General features: G+C 37.4%; 1 long non-coding RNA gene across 1 annotated transcript in view; it reads right to left on the bottom strand.

Moving 5' to 3' along the window:
- LOC138711678 (uncharacterized) overlaps positions 1-20,237 on the bottom strand; it is a 37,923-nt gene extending 17,686 nt beyond the window's left edge. The window contains exons 1-3 of the long non-coding RNA XR_011335422.1: positions 20,164-20,237; positions 15,755-15,874; positions 13,536-13,642 (exon numbers count right to left, since the gene is read on the bottom strand). This is a non-coding gene — a long non-coding RNA (uncharacterized lncRNA). The remainder of the gene's footprint in view (positions 1-13,535; positions 13,643-15,754; positions 15,875-20,163) is intronic.
- Between the last annotated feature and the right edge of the window lie 580 nt (positions 20,238-20,817).

Genomic DNA, 20,817 nt, shown 5'->3' with positions numbered 1-20,817 from the left:
TTCACATGACTGTGTCTTCTCACAGTCTTTGCCGACACACTTGCTAAAGTCAACAGCATCGGGATTCCATGGAAAAAGTCCTGTAGAACGGAATCCATTTTGGATGGTTTGCTTACTGAGAGAGTTACTAATAGCTTTCTGCAACAGTGGTGCTACCAGCTGTCTTGTAACTGGCTCGTGTTCATGTGTTTGACGCCAACGACGAACTTCTTCTATCCAACCTCGTTTGAGAGGTCAGAACGCAGAGACATCAGCTGGCTGTAATATTCTTGTAGCATTGGGATAAAGAGAAACCAGAATAATTTGCAGTTCTCTACACAATTGACTGACATGAAGAGTAAGATGAGTCTTATGCCCATCTACGAACAAAATTATTGGAAAGGTATTTCATTTGTAACTAAATAAGGACACAAAACATTACCTAAATAGTCATAAAATACCTCTGCAGTCATCCATTTTCACTCCGACCTACTCCCCAGTTCTTAGGTACAGTTCTCACAATATTGGCAAGTATTCTCTGATAAGGGTAAATCAACATTAGTGGAACCATGTCACCCGAGGCAGAAAAATTGAATACGCATGTAATGGCAGATTTAGCTTGTCCAACATCATTTTCATAAACATTTCGAGCGCCCTTTGGTGCAAGAACGATTTTGGAAGACGGACAAAGTAAAAAATTTGTCTCATCTCCATTGAACACACGACGAGGGTCTTTCAGTATATCAAAAACCCCTTCCTCTTTTAGTATGTCACCAACACTCTCAAACCAACCTCTTATGTTGGATTCTGAAACGCAAGAGCTAGCTCCTGTGACAGACTCAGGTGTACGATTTACAATTTCTGGATGACGCTTTAGAAACGCCCTGTACCAACCATCTCCAGGGCGATTGTTAATAAAAGGTGTTTTTAGACCCTTCTCTTCAACATATTCTTTCACACTGTCAAAGACGTCGTCTTTTCTACGGGGAAATCCCTTCCGGTGACAATCAACTATCCATCGTACCAGAGTATCTTCTTCTTCACCCAGCACTGGGCGAGGACCAAGCGACACTTTTCCTTCAACGGGATATTTTTTTTTAACGCTATGGTTGCTTTCGGGACACCAAACTTCCTAGCAGCTTCATTTAAGCCAATTCCACTGCGGACAGCTTCTACAGAGTTTCGTAAAGCTTCCCCTGTATAATGCACCTTACCTGGCTTACTTACTTACAAATGGCTTTTAAGGAACCCGAAGGTTCATTGCCGCCCTCACATAAGCCCGCCAGCGGTCCCTATCCTGTGCAAGATTAATCCAGTCTCTATTATCATATCCCACCTCCCTCAAATACATTTTAATATTATCTTCCCATCTACGTCTTGGCTTCCTCAAAGGTCTTTTTCCCTCCGGCCTCCCAACTAACACTCTATATGCATTTCTAGATTCGCTCATACATGCTACATGCCCTGCCCATCTCAAACGTCTGGATTTAATGTTCCTAATTATGACAGGTGAAGAATACAATGCGTGCAGTTCTGTGTTGTGTAACTTTCTCCATTCTCCTGTAACTTCATCCCGCTTAGCCCCAAATATTTTCCTAAGCACCTTATTCTCAAACACCCCGAACCTATGTTCCTCTCTCAGAGTGAGAGTCCAAGTTTCACAACCATACAGAACAACCGGTAATATAACTGTTTTATAAATTCTAACTTTCAGATTTTTGGACAGCAGACTGGATGATAAGAGCTTCTCAACCGAATAATAACACGCATTTCCAAAATTTATTCTGCGTTTAATTTCCTCCCAAGTGTCATTTATATTTGTTACTGTTGCTCCAAGATATTTGAATTTTTCCACCTCTTCGAAGGATAAATCTCCAATGAACGACCAGTCACTCTAGTTTGCGAACATTCACTTTATAGTGATTGACCACGGGGCATTTTTATATCATATAAAAGCTTTTACAAAATAATATTCTGTGGACGGAAACCTTATACCTTTTCTCACACTATGAGTATAGAGACGAGCACCAGAATTATTGTATCCTTTGCAGAAAAAAGAAATTATAGCACGCATTATTCTTTGCAGTTACTCTAGTTACTTTTGTTTACGTTCAGTTGCACTTCCATTCGATTTCAGTCCTCTCAGACAACAGACACTAACTCAGTGGGGTGAACAGCGACTACTAACCACAAGTAAGGGTTGTTGCTAGAGGTATATGCAGCACAAAGTGAAATCAAGGTCGTTGTTTATTCACAATATGCTTGAAAAAAGGATGCGGTCAATCACTATCTAGTTTACCCTACCTTAATGTTCGTCGTCAGCACAAGACATTGTAACCTCGGTTTTAGTCCACGTGGATTAGACAAGTAGGTGTCATTTAATAATGGAAGCAGCTTATTGGTTGTAATATTGAAATTGAGGCGAGTGATTGGAGCGGCGACATAAGAAATTGAAAACAATAATGCAATTACATTTCAAAGACCTGCCGAATGTTAACCATGAGAGCGCGGCGATAATAACATATTAAACTAGTCACACTTCAGATGTACGTATATAGGCCAATCAATTGTTCTTCCTGTGACACATATCATCAAGGGTCATTCCATGCGAAAATGAATTTTCAGCAAGGGCATGTAATCCACCACCACAGAGGTATTAGGTTTGACACACTCTAGACTGGAAATATCTGACTTCTGAAGTCGTTTGCTGAAGTATGATAGATTCTGGAGGACTTGCATCACCTGCAGTAATTTACAGAACAGCTCATCATATCTTTGCACAGGAATGACTCAGAGCATCTCTTTTTTTTTTTAATTGTTCATAATAAAATGGGGGAGTTGAACATAATTACAAATGAATGAAATTTGTACTTGTTGATGATAAAATTGGTAATAATGGTCTAAAAATAGCAATTATAAAATAATTTTTTTCAAGAATTACCATACCCCATATTGAAAATAGGTACCTCATAATTTCTTCATTAGTTCATAAAAGTAAGTACTTTAATTGGAATAAAAATGATTTTGGAGAATTGAAAACCGTTCACATAGTGGCATAGATTATAATGAAGGCAGGAGGTGAGGAGTGCAGAATTCTCATTTTAAAGTTCCCTCCATTATTGCTTTGCAGAGTCCTCTATGCTAAAAACCTTTTTGTGAACTGACATTCTGTTTGTGTTTGTAACTTGAATAATATGTTATCTGCTACAGTTGAGAAGAAGTGAAATTTGATGAACAATATATGACTGTCACAGTGTAATGACACATGGGGTCATTTAATTTAAGGTAAGAACATCTCTCAAGTGTTTTTCACAAAAATAAAAATAACATAACCTCAAATATATGATCAGGAAATATTCAAGTAACTAATCAGAAGTTACATTGGGAATTGAAATATACATTTAACTTAACACTAAAATAGTTTCATGTATGTAGATCAGAATGACTGACATCTTTTTTTATTATTTTATAAATATGACTCGCGTAGGTTAAAGTGGAGTCATGCAGCCAGTGCACAATTGGCCAGTTCACCTCAGAAAACTGCACAGGAAATATTCACGGTATTAATGTTTTATCGAAAGAGCAGCAACAATAAAATTACTGTTATCGAGAACCGGCATCTCTGAGGCAGAAGAGATTTCCCAAGCTGCTATCTGTCTCCATAAGTGAATCCTATAGAGTCAAAATCTCCTACATTCACTTTCACAATTAAGGGATTTCGACAATAACCGATGGCAAATAGAGAGAATTTTCAACCTAACAGTGACTTTTAACAAACATTTTGCTTTAAATTCAGTGGCTTTTTGAATTGAAACTATACATATCATTAGAATTCATTCTTAGCGAACAATGTGTGTCCATAACTCAACTATGAACAAAATGGTCTTTAAGGGGTTTTGAATCTAGGGAATTTAAGTATTCACTACGTGCAAAAAAAAAAAAAATGTTCTAACATTTTTAACTCTCACAAAAAGAGCGTCATAGCTAGATTGAGGGAGATATCCGTAGAAGTGGTCATATCCCTGAAAAACAAAGGTATTCAGGCTATTCCTAGCAAGAAACTGTGTTCCACTTGCAGATAGAAAGCGGAAATTATTATTTCTGAAGCAAGAAGTTCTGATGACATCACCAGCACTGATGATCAAATCTTTGAACAACAAAAGGAAACTGTAAATCAGTGGTCGTCAGCACTCACTGAAAAGGGTAAAGGTTAAGCAGAGCAACGTGATATGCCCCATCGTGCAGCAGGAAGCGGTAGAGAGCATACCTGGGAACAGCCATGGATGCACCATGGTGCAGTCTCTTCTCCGTGGGTAAGAGACGCTAGCCCGAGGGTGCAGTGTGCTGATGACCGCTGCTCTAAATGAAAGTCTAGCAATCTTGGGCATTTCTCCAGTTAAAATGCATAGTGTGGCTAAACATAGCACAGCAGTTAGGGGAGAGGACAAGATACTTCTGCTCTGAAAGCCAAAATATGTAAAGTTGTTGTGGAGGCAGTTCATCTATGGATAATTGTGCAGTGCTTGGGAAAAGTGGCATAAGTCAGTTTCCACAAACATTTTTTGATAATTTATTGACAACTTACGGAACATCTGCTCGCTTGGGAAAAGAGACATAAGTATTTCCCCCATTACAATAATTCATACAGAAGAAAATCAAATCGACATAAACCAGTGTGAAAACAGTTTTTTTTCCTTCTCCTGTAAAATTAACATTTTTCACTTGTGCCACTTTTCCCGAGCACTACAGAATTCTGACCAGGAAAGGCTAAAATCAAGTGATTTAGCTGAAAAAGCCCACGCACTAAATGGTTGGTTGAACTGTTGAAAGTGAAACTGGAGATTTTAACATACAGAGAAAAACTACAATTGCTGACACTATTCCCTCACCATGGACAAAACAGAAGATTATAGCTACTTTTGATGTCACTGATCATATGGTGCTACAGAGTTGGATTGGAGTGGAGTGGAGAACAAGGTGCCGGTGCAGGTGTTACGTGCTGTCTCTTCTCACTTTATAGATCTCTTGGATATGGAACAACAAGTTTTGATGGTGAAATCATTGCAATAAGCGAAAGTCTCAGGAATCTTCTATGCCACATCAATAAATTTAGGAATGCAGTTATATTGTCAGACTCCAAAGCAGCTATTCTATCAATAGTCTCTAAACACACACCTTCATCTCAAACAGCAGAAATAACTAAAATGCTCTCTCAATTAATATCACTCAATAAAAGAATTGTATTCCAATGGATACCATCCCATTGTGGAATCCTGGGAAACGAGAATGCGGATGCATTAGCAAAGAAGGGCAGCACTGCTACTTACAGACCTGTTACTAAATCTACGTATTACTCTGTGAAGAGATTTATTAAATCTACATACTTAGACTTCAACAAACAAAATTTGATAACACAATCCCAAGGGAAAGAATGGAACTCTCTGCATCATAATCCACAGTTAATTCCCGATTTACCACGAAAATCGTCTGTAGCTGCATTTAGATTGGCAACAGGCCATGACTGTTTGGCCAAACACCTGCATAGAATTGGAATATATCAGTCCCCTAACTGCCCATTGTGCAACTCAAACCAAGAAATGGATTCGGAACACCTCAAAATCTGTGCTTCAGTGGCTGGCCACGATAATAGCTTTGAAAAATATTGGAGTGCAAGAAGTCAAATGACTTTATTGTCAAACACCTGGCATTAGAAAACAACAGAGTCGGATTGTGTTTAAAGAGAAGGGCATATTAGATCTTCCAGAAATAAGAAGGGGAAATAAGTTACCAGATGACACAATCAAAAAAGTTAACGACTTTTATTTAAATTCTGAATTTAGTCGGAAAAAAGATAAAGTCAGCATTGCAAGAAATGTTTACCAACAAAAGCAGTTAAATAATTGACATAATGGCGATCTTACTCGTGTTAATTGTGTAAGCATGTGCGGCTTACAGCTGTTTCGGTCCTACTTGACACCATCCTCAGAGCCTTCTGTGTCTCGGCGTCATCTCAACTTCGCTGCCAGTTGTGTGGGTGCGTTCGTGTGATGAAGAGTTGTGTCAAATAGATGACGCCGAGACACAGAAGGCTCTGAGGATGGTGTCAAGTAGCACCGAAACAGCTGTAAGCCACACATGCCTACATAATTAACAAGAATAAGATCGCCATTTAATCAATTATTTATATTCAAGTGTTAAAAGTATTGTACGAAAAATTCAACATGGAAAAGCAGTTAGTTGTTTGTAATTGGAGGAAATTGTACGATGAATTTCGGAAGCAGTGCCCTAATTTGAAAGGGTTTTCAATGTTCTGCAGTCTAAGACCTAAACAGTGCATACTGGCAGGCAGACCAGGAACTCTTTCAGTCTGTGTCTGCACAGTGCATCAGAATGTCTGATCTACAACTGGAAGGAACTTACAGTGAATGACCTTATTAAACTTGTGGTATGTGATGTGGAGGCTGTGTGGAAAATCAGTTCGAGAAGAATCTCTTATACAAAAGCTTGGTGACTATGATCATATTATAGAGGAGTACCAACAGACAGAATGGATTTGACAACAGTTACCTCTGTCACAACGGAGTTCAATGGAACACTCACAAGCAAACTGGAAAAGTTAATACCTCAGAAGTACATTGCAAAATGTCAGTCAAATTACCTAAAACACCGAAAAGAGAGAGGCTATAAATGATGAAACTGCGATAATGCTGATGGAAATTACTCTTTTGTCATCCAAGATTTCTCTGGAACATGGTTACTGTAGTCTGCATACTATATTGAAGAAGCTGAGACCGGATCAAACAGTTTCTGATATAATACATTATGTTCCTTTCATATTCAAAACGCAGAAATTAATACTGCCCTAACCAAGGAACATGATACCAAATTTGAAGTACATAGAATATTTTACAGATGGTAGTGCAGCTCAGTATTATGTGCTACCACAGCCATGACTTTCAGGGCCTGGAATGCATGTGGTCATTTTTTGCTTCAAGCCATGGCAAATCACCCTGTGATGGCATACATGGCACATTATAGCGCCTCACTTCAAAAGCAGCCTACAGAGACCCCTCATAGAACAAATCATTTCAGCTGAAGCAATGTATACTTACTTACTGACTGGCTTTTAAGGAACCCGGAGGTTCATTGCCACCCTCACATAAGCCCGCCATCGGTCCGACGCTACATAGAAGTTGTTATAATTTTTTTTTTCTGGCAGAACATTTTGGATCTGTGTTCCAGCACCTTTATTGTTATATTTTTCATCATGGAACCGAAATATGTGTGAATAACTATGTTTTTAATATAATTTTTATTTGAATTCTGCTTAGACCTTGAAAATCTTAGTTGGACGAAAAGGAGGTTAAAAACGAAAAAATTCCTGTGCAGTGAATAATAATCATCTCCCCATCTGGTATAAAATATTCTACACAGAGTTTCACTACCTTTCCTCCAGAAGAAAAGCACTGGTTATTATTATTATTATTATTATTATTATTATTATTATTAAAAAGAAATGCGTGTTATTATTCGGTTGAGAAGCTTTTATCATCCAGTCTGCTGTCCAAAAATCTGAAAGTTAGAATTTATAAAACAGTTATATTACCGGTTGTTCTGTATGGTTGTGAAACTTCGACTCTCACTCTGAGAGAGGAACATAGGTTAAGGGTGTTTGAGAATAAGGTGCTTAGGAAAATATTTCGGGCTAAGCGGGATGAAGTTACAGGAGAATGGAGAAAGTTACACAACGCAGAACTGCATGCATTGTATTCTTCACCTGACATAATTAGGAACATTAAATCCAGACGTTTGAGATGGGCAGGGCATGTAGCACATATGGGCGAATCCAGAAATGCATATAGAGTGTTAGTTGGGAGACCGGAGGGAAAAAGACCTTTGGGGAGGCCGAGACGTAGATGGGAGGATAATATTAAAATGGATTTGAGGGAGGTGGGATATGATGATAGAGACTGGATTAATCTTGCACAGGATAGGGACCGATGGCGGGCTTATGTGAGGGCAGCAATGGACCTTCGGGTTCCTTAAAAGCCATTTGTAAGTAAGTATTATTATTATTATTATTATTATTATTATTATTATTATCGTCATTCTATATTATTTTGTCGTAACAGCCTGTATACTGTCGTGATGGTATAGGCGTAGGGAATTGGTGGCCCAACAGTCGTCCGTTAGCAGACCATGAATGCGCCACTACAATAGTGGCCTGGCGGTGGTCCCGTCAGAAACCTACCATTTAATTCTATGTATCGTGACGAGAAGCGCTACTTTTAGTGGCCACCACCCACTCAGTGTGTCTGCAGCACGACTGATTCTGTGGTCATGGCTGTCTCTGAAGGCCTCCATTTAAATACATTATTCACAGCGGCAGTGCGTTAGCAGTGCCCTTGTCTGGAGGGACTCTTAATGAGTAGAGCATGTTCATGGACTAAATTATTAAAAAATGACGTATGAATTTTAAGGGGCCGTGACACTTACAAGGTTGAGAACCACTGAGTTAAACCACTGAACTGCTTGTTCGCCTGACTAGCCTGAAGATCCATAGTCCAAAGAGACTTGAACCTCTATTGTTTGTATACATGTGCCGTATTCAGTGAACCTTGTTTCCAATTTTTCTCTATGGGTCAGGCTGTAATATGACATTAATTTTTCCAGGCTTTATCAATAATTCTCAGGAAGTTTCACAATGTAACAAAATCAAAAGTTTGGGCCCTATATAGCCTAATTAGTTGAAATGCATGAAACTAATAAAATGAGTTGTATTGCAAATTGAATTAATTAAGGGTACTGAGACATGACGACTTGTCTAATTAGCAAATGACATACAGGCCCTACTGAAGCATTCCTATGCCACAGGTTTACGAAATTTATACCATGCATTAAACAATGCTTATAGTAGGCTAGCTTCTGATGAAAAATTAAGTCACTTATCCCCAACAGAATATTTATAGGGTGCCCCCAAATATGGTAATTAGAAAATAAATTGTTACGCATGGTTCATCACTTAGGTACACATATCTCATAGCATTTTAGTCTATATATATAATATAATTAGAACAGCAGTCATCAGCACAGAGCACCCTGGGGCTAGCGTCTCTTACCCGCGGAGAACACACTGCACTATGGTGCACTCGTAGCTGCTAGCGGGTATGCTCTCTACTTCTTCCTGCTGCACAACGGGGCACACAGGATGGCTCCGCTTACCCTTTACCCATTTCAGTGAGCGCTGATGACCACTGAATTAGAATATATCCTATGATAAAATGAGTGCACTATTTTCTTAACTAAATTAGTGAATTAAACAATTTAACTTTGCACAAACTTAATGAATATCTTAATACAGATCAAAAGACTGAAACGTAGTAATTGCTGGGGATCTAAACCTCCCAAAAATTAACTGGAACAGGATTTCAGATACAAATTCAGACGCATAGACTCTTGTTAATGAATTGATCTGGTGCAGCGTTTCTCAAACTTTCTTGAGGTGGGGACCACTTTTTGAAGTAGAAACAGTTCCGCGGACCACCTTAATCTTGTTCCTTTCGAAATCAGATTTATCATTTTCATAGCGTATTTTAATACCAGTATATTTATATTTTAAAATTGAATTAAGATTCGGTACTTTGGTCCTCTGTTATGATTTCGGGTGGTCCCTGTCTGGGTTACAGACGCGACGCCAGATGTGCAGGGAAAAGCTGTCGAGAAACTCCACGTATATAGTGCTTTAAATCCCTCTTTTGTTGCTGAGAGTAGAGAGGGAAGTCGATAGATGGGTAGGGTAATAAATTTCATAAAATGTCTGTACTGGGAGAAAAAGTGAAATTCGATTGCCATGTATCATTTCCAAACTCTGAGATTTTAAGCTACAGTGTGATACGCAATTCGTTCGAATTTTATTTTTTCTTCTGTCTTTTTTTGAAGGACCATAAGGGCAGATCTCGAGGACCACAGGTGGTCCGCGGACCATAGTTTGAGAAACGCTGATCTGGTGTAACAGTTTCACCCACGTAGTAAATGGCCCGACGCGTGACAATGCCCTCTTAGATATTTACCTACTAAGACCTGTCTCGTCCACTGTTATGGCTGAGGGGTTAGCGAGTCTAACTCCGAATCCAGCAGTCCCAGGTTCGATTCCCGGTCAGGACGAGTTGCCTGGGTGAGGTTTTTTCGGGGTTTTTCCCTCACTCCTAACTTTATCAGGCGATGGAACCCCACTCATCTTCGTCACTTCCTTTCCTCCCCCGTCATTCTTTCCTCATCATCCCGTTTCTGGTTTTACAGATCACTCTACAGGCAGCATCCCGAAGCTGCAGACTCTCTCGACCAGCCTCCGTGGAATGTAGTTCAGCGATGTTGGATGGCTTCTGCAATGGCACCCGAGGTGGACCTACTCGGGGAGGAGTTTCACCTCGGACCGACAGGGAGGCCTTGGGGCAAGTTTCCGAAACAGGAATGGTATATGGATTCTGTCGGCTGTAGGGACCGGTCGTTAATAGAGTCATGTGGTTAGGGCGGTGCACGTAGGGGATCTGTGGCATGCAACTCATTCCATATCGAGGGTTAGCGCAATAGATCTCAATAGGTCACAGTGCTGGGCCATCCGTGCCCCCCTCAATTAAATTTCATTCCATTCCAAGACCTGTCTCTCTCTTTGTCAACTCTGAAAGTCCTCATAAAATAAGTGATCACAATAGCGTTTTATTAGAAATAATCTGGGAAGACACAGTAAATCCTAGGTCAAGTCCAGTGTCTGTCTGGAACTTCAACAAAACCGATGTCCATGAATTACAACAGAAGCATGATGACTTTCTAAGGACTGAAGGAAATATGCAGAATGTATAGCATAAATTTAAGAGTATAATTTCCGAGGCATTAGTAAAATGTGAACCTACTTACTTAATTACTGGCTTTTAAGGAACCTGGAGGTTCATTGCCACCCTCACATAAGCCCGCCATCGGTCCCTATCCTGAGCAAGATTAATCCAGTCTCTATCATCATATCCCACCTCCCTCAAATCCATTTTAATATTATCTTCCCATCTACGTCTCGACCTCCCCAAAGGTCTTTTTCCCTCCGGACTCCCAACTAACACTATATGCATTTCTGGATTCGCCCATATGTGCTACATGCCCTACCCATCTCAAACGTCTTGATTTAATGTTCCTAATTATGTCAGGTGAAGAATACAATGCGTGCAGTTCTGCGTTGTGTAACTTTCTCCATTCTCTGTAACTTCATCCCTCTTAGCCCCAAATATTTTCCTAAGCACCTTATTCTCAAACACTCTTAGCTTATGTTCCTCTCTCAAAGTGAGAGTCCAAGTTTCACAACCATAAAGAACAACCGGTAATATAACTGTTTTATAAATTCTAACTTTCAGATATTTTGACAGCAGACTGGATGATAAAAGCTTCTCAACCGAATAATGACAGGCATTTCCCATATTTATTCTGTGTTTAATATCCTCCCTAGTATCATTTATATTGGTTACTGTTGCTCCCAGGGGCCATTATTCTTTATAATATACGTAAATGACTTATGCCAGAATATTACATCAAATGTGAGACTATTTGCAGACTACTGCATTATCTATAGAAAGATTGGAAATAATTCAGATGTGGATGCTATTCAAACAGACTTGAATAAAATTTATAGCTGGGCGTTAATGCATAGGATGAAAATAAATGGTTCTAAAAGTAAATCTATAATATTTTGTAAAACCCCAGAGGAAACTAGTCTAAATTACATAAATTAGCATTAAAGAAAAAATAAATACTGTAATTAACTTTTGAAACAGAAAAAAATGTAATACGATAATGTAATAAAATGTTCCAAGGTTGTATTATACAAAATCTTGTAATGTTTAAAGTAAAAATAATATCATGAGACAAAATGCTCAAGCAAAAATCAGCAAGTTGAGCTTAATAACATATTTTCAGTAGTGCAGTCTTTTTCACCGCAAGCAATTCCTTGTGTTATAATCCATATGCACCTTCTGCCAGGTTAATTTAGTTTCATAATCAAGGCCTTTTAAAATACCGCAGGTCTTGCAATGCAACTGTCCTATCAGGAATCCCAAGGATCTTTCAACTAATAAATAAACCTTCTGAATTAACAGATCACATTAACTTATATTTGCCTCATGTCTTGACTTGAGCGTAAAACTTGAAAAAATCTTCCATTTTATAATGAATGATGAAACGTCAGATGGAAAGTGTAATAGACTCAGCAAAGATTTTTCAAATTAACTTAATAATTTAATTTTGAATTCATATTATTTCTTTCTATTGCTTTCAATAACATACTTGGTTTAATTGGCGTGCTATATGAAATCAGACATTCCTTGACAAATGTTCAAAGTAATTGTGACATAATAAAGAGTAGAAGATGTGAAACATATTTTTCTTTTTCATTGTTCTGTATACACTTTTTTCTTCATTGTTTGGAAAACCCAAAAGACTGACGCTCATAACAGTGTGAAGGGAACATCCTGCTTCATCGGAGAAAGAACTTTCCATAACTTATTTTGTATTTTGAAATTGTGGATACTATTTTATGGAATTGCACTTACGATTCGAAGACTGTAAGAAATTAAGCTTGTTGGCTCTACAAAATTTCGTAAGTATGTCAAAGATTTTCCAATCAATTCACTTCAAATTTTACAGAAGTGCTACCACAGTCTACTATATACAGTCACGAAGCTTGAGTTTTGAGGGTGCTAGAAACAATAGACTGTGACGATACTATTTTGCATTGCCTGTAACGAGGCGATATTAGCGATCCTAGTGGTGAGCAACTATCTAATGTTTGCATATTTACTACGTATTGAGCTGCGCGACTGTATATACTAGACTGTGGTGCTACCAGAAAATATTTGACAATAATATTCGTTTGAGGAACGAACTTCCTTTGTTATATAGTGATGAATTATTCCGAAACACAAAATTCTAAGGGACCTAAAACAAAAAGACATTTAAATTGTTATGCTTGCTTAGTTATGACTATGCCACCTAGTAATGTTTCTGTTGGAAGAAATTTCTAAAGATTGAAGACTTACTCCAGAAACTCAACATCTTTGGCAAGGCTGCCATCTTACCCAACATTTTCTTCCAGGAGGAATTACTGTGCATTCTTAAGGAGAAGCAACGCTCCTACGAGGACATAACAGATAAATTTGCTGCCCTGAAGGACTGGAGGATTAACAATCTACAAAAAGTATAGTGAGTAATATTAATAATTTTATTTCATTTTATGCATGAATTTGAACAATGTTTTGAACATGTTTTACAATGTTATAGCAATATAAAATATACAAGTGAACTTTTTAAGGTTGATTCTCAAGTAAGGCATACTTTAACGCGATAATTGCAAAAGCAAGTTTTGATAAAATCCTTACTATCCATGTAAATAATTTTAGGTCTCGCAAATAAACATGACACTCATCTGACGTAATCAGCAGACACATGACGGACAACTTCATTAAATTTAGTGTGGATTCACCTGAATTAAATAAGAACAAATGAGAACATACTCTCACCTGAAGTGGCTGACCAGTAGCAGTTGCTGAGTCAAGTCTTTCGGTTGCAGAAGTTGAGTGCAGAGTTATGGACGTGCACCAACTGCTCTGCAGGCCTGGCTTCGATACTGAAACACAACCATTTCTACCTTAGTCAATGTCAGTTAATTAAAACAAGCAATAGTATAACTAACTGCCTGAAGTATTCACAGACCCCTGGTATGACAATTATTGGTGTAACAGATTTTAAGTTGTTTATATTTTATGATTCATTATTCTTTTTAGTTTCCAAAAATGAAATAAAATATTCATAACCAATTATTTTGCTCGCATATTTGCCTTTTGAGATGAAACGTCTATGTTCTACGTGCAACAGAGAAAAATTGTAATATTTTGACATGGAAAACAGAACCATCAACATAGACCAGTAGCTTCCAACCTTTAAGTGTCGCAGTTCATACTTATTTTTAAGGATCTCCTAAAATGTTTTGCATAATAATTAGGACCATAAGCGTGTTCTACTCGATAAATATTCACATGATATCCAGAAATAAGTTTTCTTAATAAATTGGTACCGGTAACATTATTAAATTTAGTTTTAGCTTTTGAATATACATACAAACAAAAATATTTTACGCTCTACAACTCACGGTTTTTTTTTAAATAATAATAATAGAACTAGTTCTTCAGGGTAACCATGAGGTTATCAATGGTACAGTTTACATTACCTTGCAACTGTGTGTTTTGAGAAGTCTGGTTCATTATAGTCGCAAATTCAGCTCAGCTCACTACAAATAATGTCCATGGCTTGTCAGTACATTTTTTCATAAATAATCTTCCTCGTATGTAATCGTGAAAACTTCGTAACTAATTCAACAGTTCATAGCATAAACACGCATAAAAAATGACTTTCATACTTCATCGGCGAGTCTATCGTGCTATCAAAAAGGAGTGCATTATATGGCAGTAAAAATTTTTAGCAGCCTCCCTATGGATATAAAAATCAAACTCAAAACATAAAATTATTTAGGATCAAATTAAAGAAGTAACTAATTTCTCATGCCTTCATTCTGTAGATGACTTTATGACATTCAACAACACTTCATGAATATTTCTGACTTGTATTAAATATCGTTACTAACCCCTTTTGTTGTACTAGTAGGCTATATTGTAAAACTCTTCTGTATATATTTCAACTAGACTGTGACTATAAATGAGGGGTTGGGTGCAAGAAGGGCACTTTAGAGGATGTGCCTTTTTTGAGTAAAACGCTTTATTGTGATCTCTGAACTGTTATGCATATGTTCACCAAGTTGTAGTTCAATACTGTGATCATAGAGGTCAGGAGTACCCAAAATGTGAAGGCGTGCATAGATAAAATTATTACGGTTTGAATTTTCAACATCAATTTTCTCAAAACTTACATTTAAGAGAATGCCTTTCTTGCACTCAAATCCTCAATTAAGACTTTGTAGCAGCCTACTATTAACATTTTTTTATATGTTCCATATTCTAGTTGTGAAACAATGTACGAATACCACAGAATGTGAATAAATACAATACAATACAACATTGAATTTATTTTTACATTCGTTCTTCATGAAGACCAAAGAAAAAAGAAAATGTACGCTGGCTACAGGTCTGTCGATGCAAATTACATTTAAGTGTTGTATTGCAATTCAGAAAACACTGCATACATGGTCGTGCATTCAACCAAGATTGCAACAAGGTCGTTGAAGGAAACATGCATTTTAAGCTCGAATCAGAAGATACTCGTAATTCTAACAACTTTTCTTCTACTTTGACGAGCAAGCTATTTTTGTTACCGAGGCGGACTTTTCAGGCAATTGTAGGAAGGAAAACATTACCTTAATTTGAATGTTAATGACTCAAGATGTTTTTCATACTTCCAACGATATTGGACATGAGTTCAACATCAGTTCTTCCTAGAAAGTCACTCAAGATTGTGAAATGAATCGAATTCTCGACAACTCAGCGAGACCACAACATCCTTTTCTACATTGTTGGTTGAATCTTATCCTGAACACTATCAAAGGTTGACCCTGAAAATTGAATTTAGACAATTTAAAGCACTAAAAATACCAAATAGGAAGGTAGGGCCTGTGAAATCATTCCTGTTAAACTCTGTGTTAAAAGTCTGACACAAGCAAAGAAATATTCCAGCAAGCTGAGAAAACTTAGTAGAACATGATAAAATTAAGTTTAATTCAAATACCTACCATTTGAAAATATATCTTCTTCCCGAGGAACCCTTTCGAATCATGCACAGACCCTTGGGGGTTCGAGGACCACAGGTTGGGAACCGCTGGTCTACACCACTCAGCCACCGCAGATAACACCTGTTGGATTTCATATGGTTGTTGGATTACAAACATTTTTACTAAATGAAAAGTACATTTTATGAAAATGGGATAGCAAGTGGTACATAAACCTGTATTGGCACCTTACATTATTAAATTGGAGTAAATCCCGAATTTAAAAGAAAACGTACAAATTAAACCAAACCCTTTATCTCTATTAAATATAGAATATAATCTAAATTTAACAGAAGAAATACTGAAATCAGAAGTAAACACTGAAATACTAAAACAATTGTCTTTAGAGACAATTAATATTAGATACCCTCCACAAAACTGGCTTCATTTATACACCGACGGATCCTTGATCTCCAGAGAACAAGGTGCCGGTGCAGGTGTTATGTGCTGTCTCTTCTCACTTTATAGATCTATTGGGTATGGAACAACAAGTTTTGATGGAGAAATCATTGCAATAAGTGAAAGTCTCAGGAATCTTCTATGCCACATCAATAAATTTAGGAATGCAGTTATATTGTCAGACTCCAAAGCAGCTATTCTATCAATAGTCTCTAAACACACACCTTCATCTCAAACAGCAGAAATAACTAAAATGCTCTCTCAATTAATATCACTCAATAAAAGAATTGTATTTCAATGGATACCATCCCACTGTGGAATCCTGGGGAACGAGAATGCGGATGCTTTAGCAAAGAAGGGCAGCACTGCTACTTACAGACCTGTTACTAAATCTACGTATTACTCTGTGAAAAGATTTATTAAATCTACATACTTAGACTTCAACAAACAAAATTTGATAACACAATCCCAAGGGGAAAAATGGAACTCTCTGCATCGTAATCCACAGTTAATTCCCGATTTACCACGCAAATCGTCTGTAGCTGCATTTAGATTGGCAACAGGCCATGATTGTTTGGCCAAACACCTGCATAGAATTGGAATATATCAGTCCCCTAACTGCCCATTGTGCAACTCAAACCAAGAAATGGATTCGGAACACCTCAAAATCTGTGCTTCAGTGGCTGGCCATGATAATATCTTTGAAAAATATTGGAGTGCAAGAGGTCAAATGACTTTATTGTCAAACGCCTGGCATTAGAAAACAACAACAACATTATTAAATTGGAGAGGTTCACATAATATATATGATGGCTGTATATTGACAGTCATTGTAGAGTCCTTGTCTACTACAGTTGAGACATACAGGTCAAAACATATGGCCTACATTGTCAAAAGTCAAAAACATTAAAAATGGAAGGATTCGTACTACATCTAGCATTAATTACCATGCCAAAACCTTTGAAAATTTAAACCTAGAAGAAAAAAATTAAATACCTTGCTTGGTGTAATGTGTACAGTCGAAATTGAAGGGTACCGGTGTATGGAGAGAATGAGCTTTGGCCACTTTTTTCCAAAAACGAGTTATGCATAGGCTACTGTGTGGAGTGTAGTTTAATTTGTACGTATGAAGCACTGTGATATTGTGAACAGTGCTATGACAGATTTTGGATTGGGCATACAGGGAAAGACAGACTACGTCAAATTGCTCTCCTGAACAATTTCCTGAGCTCGTTCTTTCCATGTACCCTTCAATTGTTTTTGATAGAAGCAAAATAATTCAAAATTTAGAAAATGATCTCAACTGCTTAACAGTTTCTAATTTTTTAAAACCAGACCAGAAAATAAATATTATTAATCAATATATTTCCTCAGAATGAGGTTCTGGCTGATATATACATCTATTATCAGGCAGTACATCTCACTTGACGATATGTGTCAGAGGAAGAACAATTGTTTGTATGCATCTGAAGTCTGATTAGTGTAATGTGTAGCTAGTCGGCGAGGGGAAAAGGGACTAGCCACCCTAATTCTTTATTTCTTGGCCTAGTTGTCTCATAAGTGATGTCTTGTTGGTATCACTTATGAAGTTCAGACCTGTCTTCGGACAGTTGACTAAACAACAACCAATATATTTGGCCCAGTATTATTTATCCCCTACAAAGTACTCCATTCGATAAAATACCGGCTTCTTCCCTTGAAGATATTGACAAACTTCTTCGAGCGACAGTCAAACAAATACGGTAAATTGCTTTACCTCATGACGTGACTCAATTGAGACGGTGTCGGGTGGCGTTCCCGGGTAGCTCAGTTGGCAGAGCGCTGGTATGTTCAACCAGAGGTCCCAGGATCGATACCCGGCCTCGGAACATTTTTTCCCTTGAAATTATTCAAATCTGCTTTACAGGAAGCTTTACCTGAAAGACTAGATTTGCATAATATATACGTCACTGTGTGCGTTAACAGAAAACCACAATTCCAAGTCACACAGAGTTTGTGTGCACTCGATGTGGGTCTCTGGCGTTTTGTCAGCCCACGCGAGTTGTGTGGATATAAAGGGAAAAATTGAGACGGTGTCGGGTGGAGTTCCCGGGTAGCTCAGTTGGCAGAGTGCTGGTACGTTCAACCAGAGGTCCCGGGATCGATACTCGGCCCCAGAAAAATTTTTCCCTTGAAATTATTCAAATCTGCTTTACAGGAAGCTTTACCTGAAAGACTAGATTTGCTCATATAAATTGACCAACACATTCCTAAAATAATTACCCTATGTACTATGTAGTCAGGTCATTCAAAATATTTGTATTAATATATTGAAATGTTCACTAATCACTATACATAATAATTTGTATAATCACTTCTTGTAAATATCGTGTTACTGTTTCTATAATTTCTATTCAATATTCATTGTATGCATACTATAATTTTATGTGTTCACGGCATGTGGATATATGTAACTTTTCAATTTTTGTTATCTGTATGTTGTTGATAAATATTTTGTTATGTTTTGGATCTTCATGGTCATTGGGACTGCCAGGCAGATGTCCTTGTCTTGGAATTAATAATAATTACTATCAAGTAAACAGTCCTTTAATCATTCGGTATTTAATCTTCAGCTCAATTTACTTTGTTTATTATTACAGGGCAAGAAACGCAATGTTGTGTTCTTTTTCTCCTGCGTGATAAAACCAAAGTAATTTGTGAAAAGCTATCTCTGAATCAATTTGAAGTACTTCAGCTATCGGTAAGGCCTACTGAGTTTTTGTAACTTTTATAATTTCCATTCTATCTTCTTGAATATTTTACATCAGTTAGATATTGCTGAAATACATGTGCAGATTTTTTTTTTTTCATATTTATATGTTAAAATATAAAGATAATCGATCTTCTAAAAGTTTAAAATGAATCTAAGACTTCCTATAATGAAATGGTGCATTGCTTTTTACCTGCACAATATATTTCATTACCGGTATTAAAAAAATAATTTGAACATTTGATTTTTTGGGGAGTAGGGACTTTTCAACTTCACTGCCCAATATAAAAATCACAGATTTCTTAATGACCGGTAATTATCATAAGTATAAATTAATTCAGCATTTCATGCACAGACCTGTTGTGAACATGTGTGCAACATTTCATCACTCTAGGTTTAGTCATTCAGCAGATATCTTATTTCTAATAAGTTACAATGTGAAAACTCTGATTTTCGGTAAAATAACTTTAAAGTTTATAATATACATTCTGAATTTAATCACTTATATGGGAGAAACTGAATTTCTGACTTAAATAAAGACATCACGATGAAATCTTCACTACAGTATTCCTCAAGAAAATGTAGATTTTTAGCACCATATTTAAAAAATGAAGAAACTGACCAAAATTGAGATATCATAAAGTTATTCAGTGATTGTAAGTGTTAAAAGGGTGTATCGAACAATGAATAATAATGTAACTTCATTCTGATTTGGAGTAAAATCACTTGAAACTTTATAATGTGCATTCTGCACACGTAATGGCACAAACTGAATTCTAACTCAGAATAAAGATATCGCTATGAAATCTTCGAATACAGTATTCCTCAAGAAACAGTAGATTTTTTGGTACCATATTTAAAAAATGAAGAAAATGACCAAAATTGGGCAAAACTGAGTCTCCTTACATGGTACAGTTAAAGTAAGCAATAATTTTTTATTCTGATTAACAATATAATAATAATAATAATAAATATAATAATAATAATAATAATAATAATAATAATAATAATAATAAATTTAGCCCGTACACATCCGTAAGGGCAAGGGCCTCTGTTGTCACAGGGAATTGCTCATAAGTGGGCTCCTAAGGTGAGCGAGTCCTTGGGAGCTTGGTCATATTACTGATATTTCTTCGTTTCACTGTTCCTGACTTCCCTCTTCGATCATTTCTACTATACTCATCCCCCACACTTCCTCACATCACTTCACATGAATTACACTCACTGTCGTTGACTTTCTGTCCTATCTGGTGCTTGTTGATTCATGTTTGGTGTCAGCTGCCTCCATACTTCTCTGTCTCGTACCACTCTCGACCATTGACTTCCCGCTCTGGTTCTGAAGTAGTCCGCCCATCTGGTTTTTTGTCGTCCCACGTGCCGTCGTCCTTCTCTCGGCTCCCACATTGTGATGCGATTCGTCCATTTCTGGTGATCCATACGTGCTACATGCCCGCCCCGTTTCCATTTTAGGTTTTCTGCCCTTTCTACCACATCGCGCATTTTTATCCTTCTTCTTATTTCCTCGTTTCTGAGTCTGTCTCTTAGTGAAACATTTAGGATCTTCCTTTCCATTCTCCTTTGACAAACCTGTAGCTGTTTTTTCTGTTTTTCTGTCAAGGACCATGTTTGACAGCCATAGAGTAATGTCGGCATGACACATTTGTCTAGGATTTCAGCTTTCGTACTTGCTTTTTGCCGTTTGTCCATGAGTAGGAATTTGAGCGACCAAAATTTGTTCCATGCCAGTCCTATTGTGCGTTTGATTTCATTCTCTGTGTTCTTGTTTAGGGAGATGCTTTGCCCGAGGTACACGTACTGCTGCACATACTCAAGTGGTGATTGTAGGGTCTTGTGTTCCATTGGTCATAACTTTTGTTTT

Source organism: Periplaneta americana, chromosome 2 (genome assembly GCF_040183065.1).
Source record: "Periplaneta americana isolate PAMFEO1 chromosome 2, P.americana_PAMFEO1_priV1, whole genome shotgun sequence".
NCBI classification, from domain to species: Eukaryota; Metazoa; Arthropoda; class Insecta; order Blattodea; family Blattidae; genus Periplaneta; species Periplaneta americana.
This window is presented reverse-complemented; position numbering and strand designations above follow the sequence as displayed.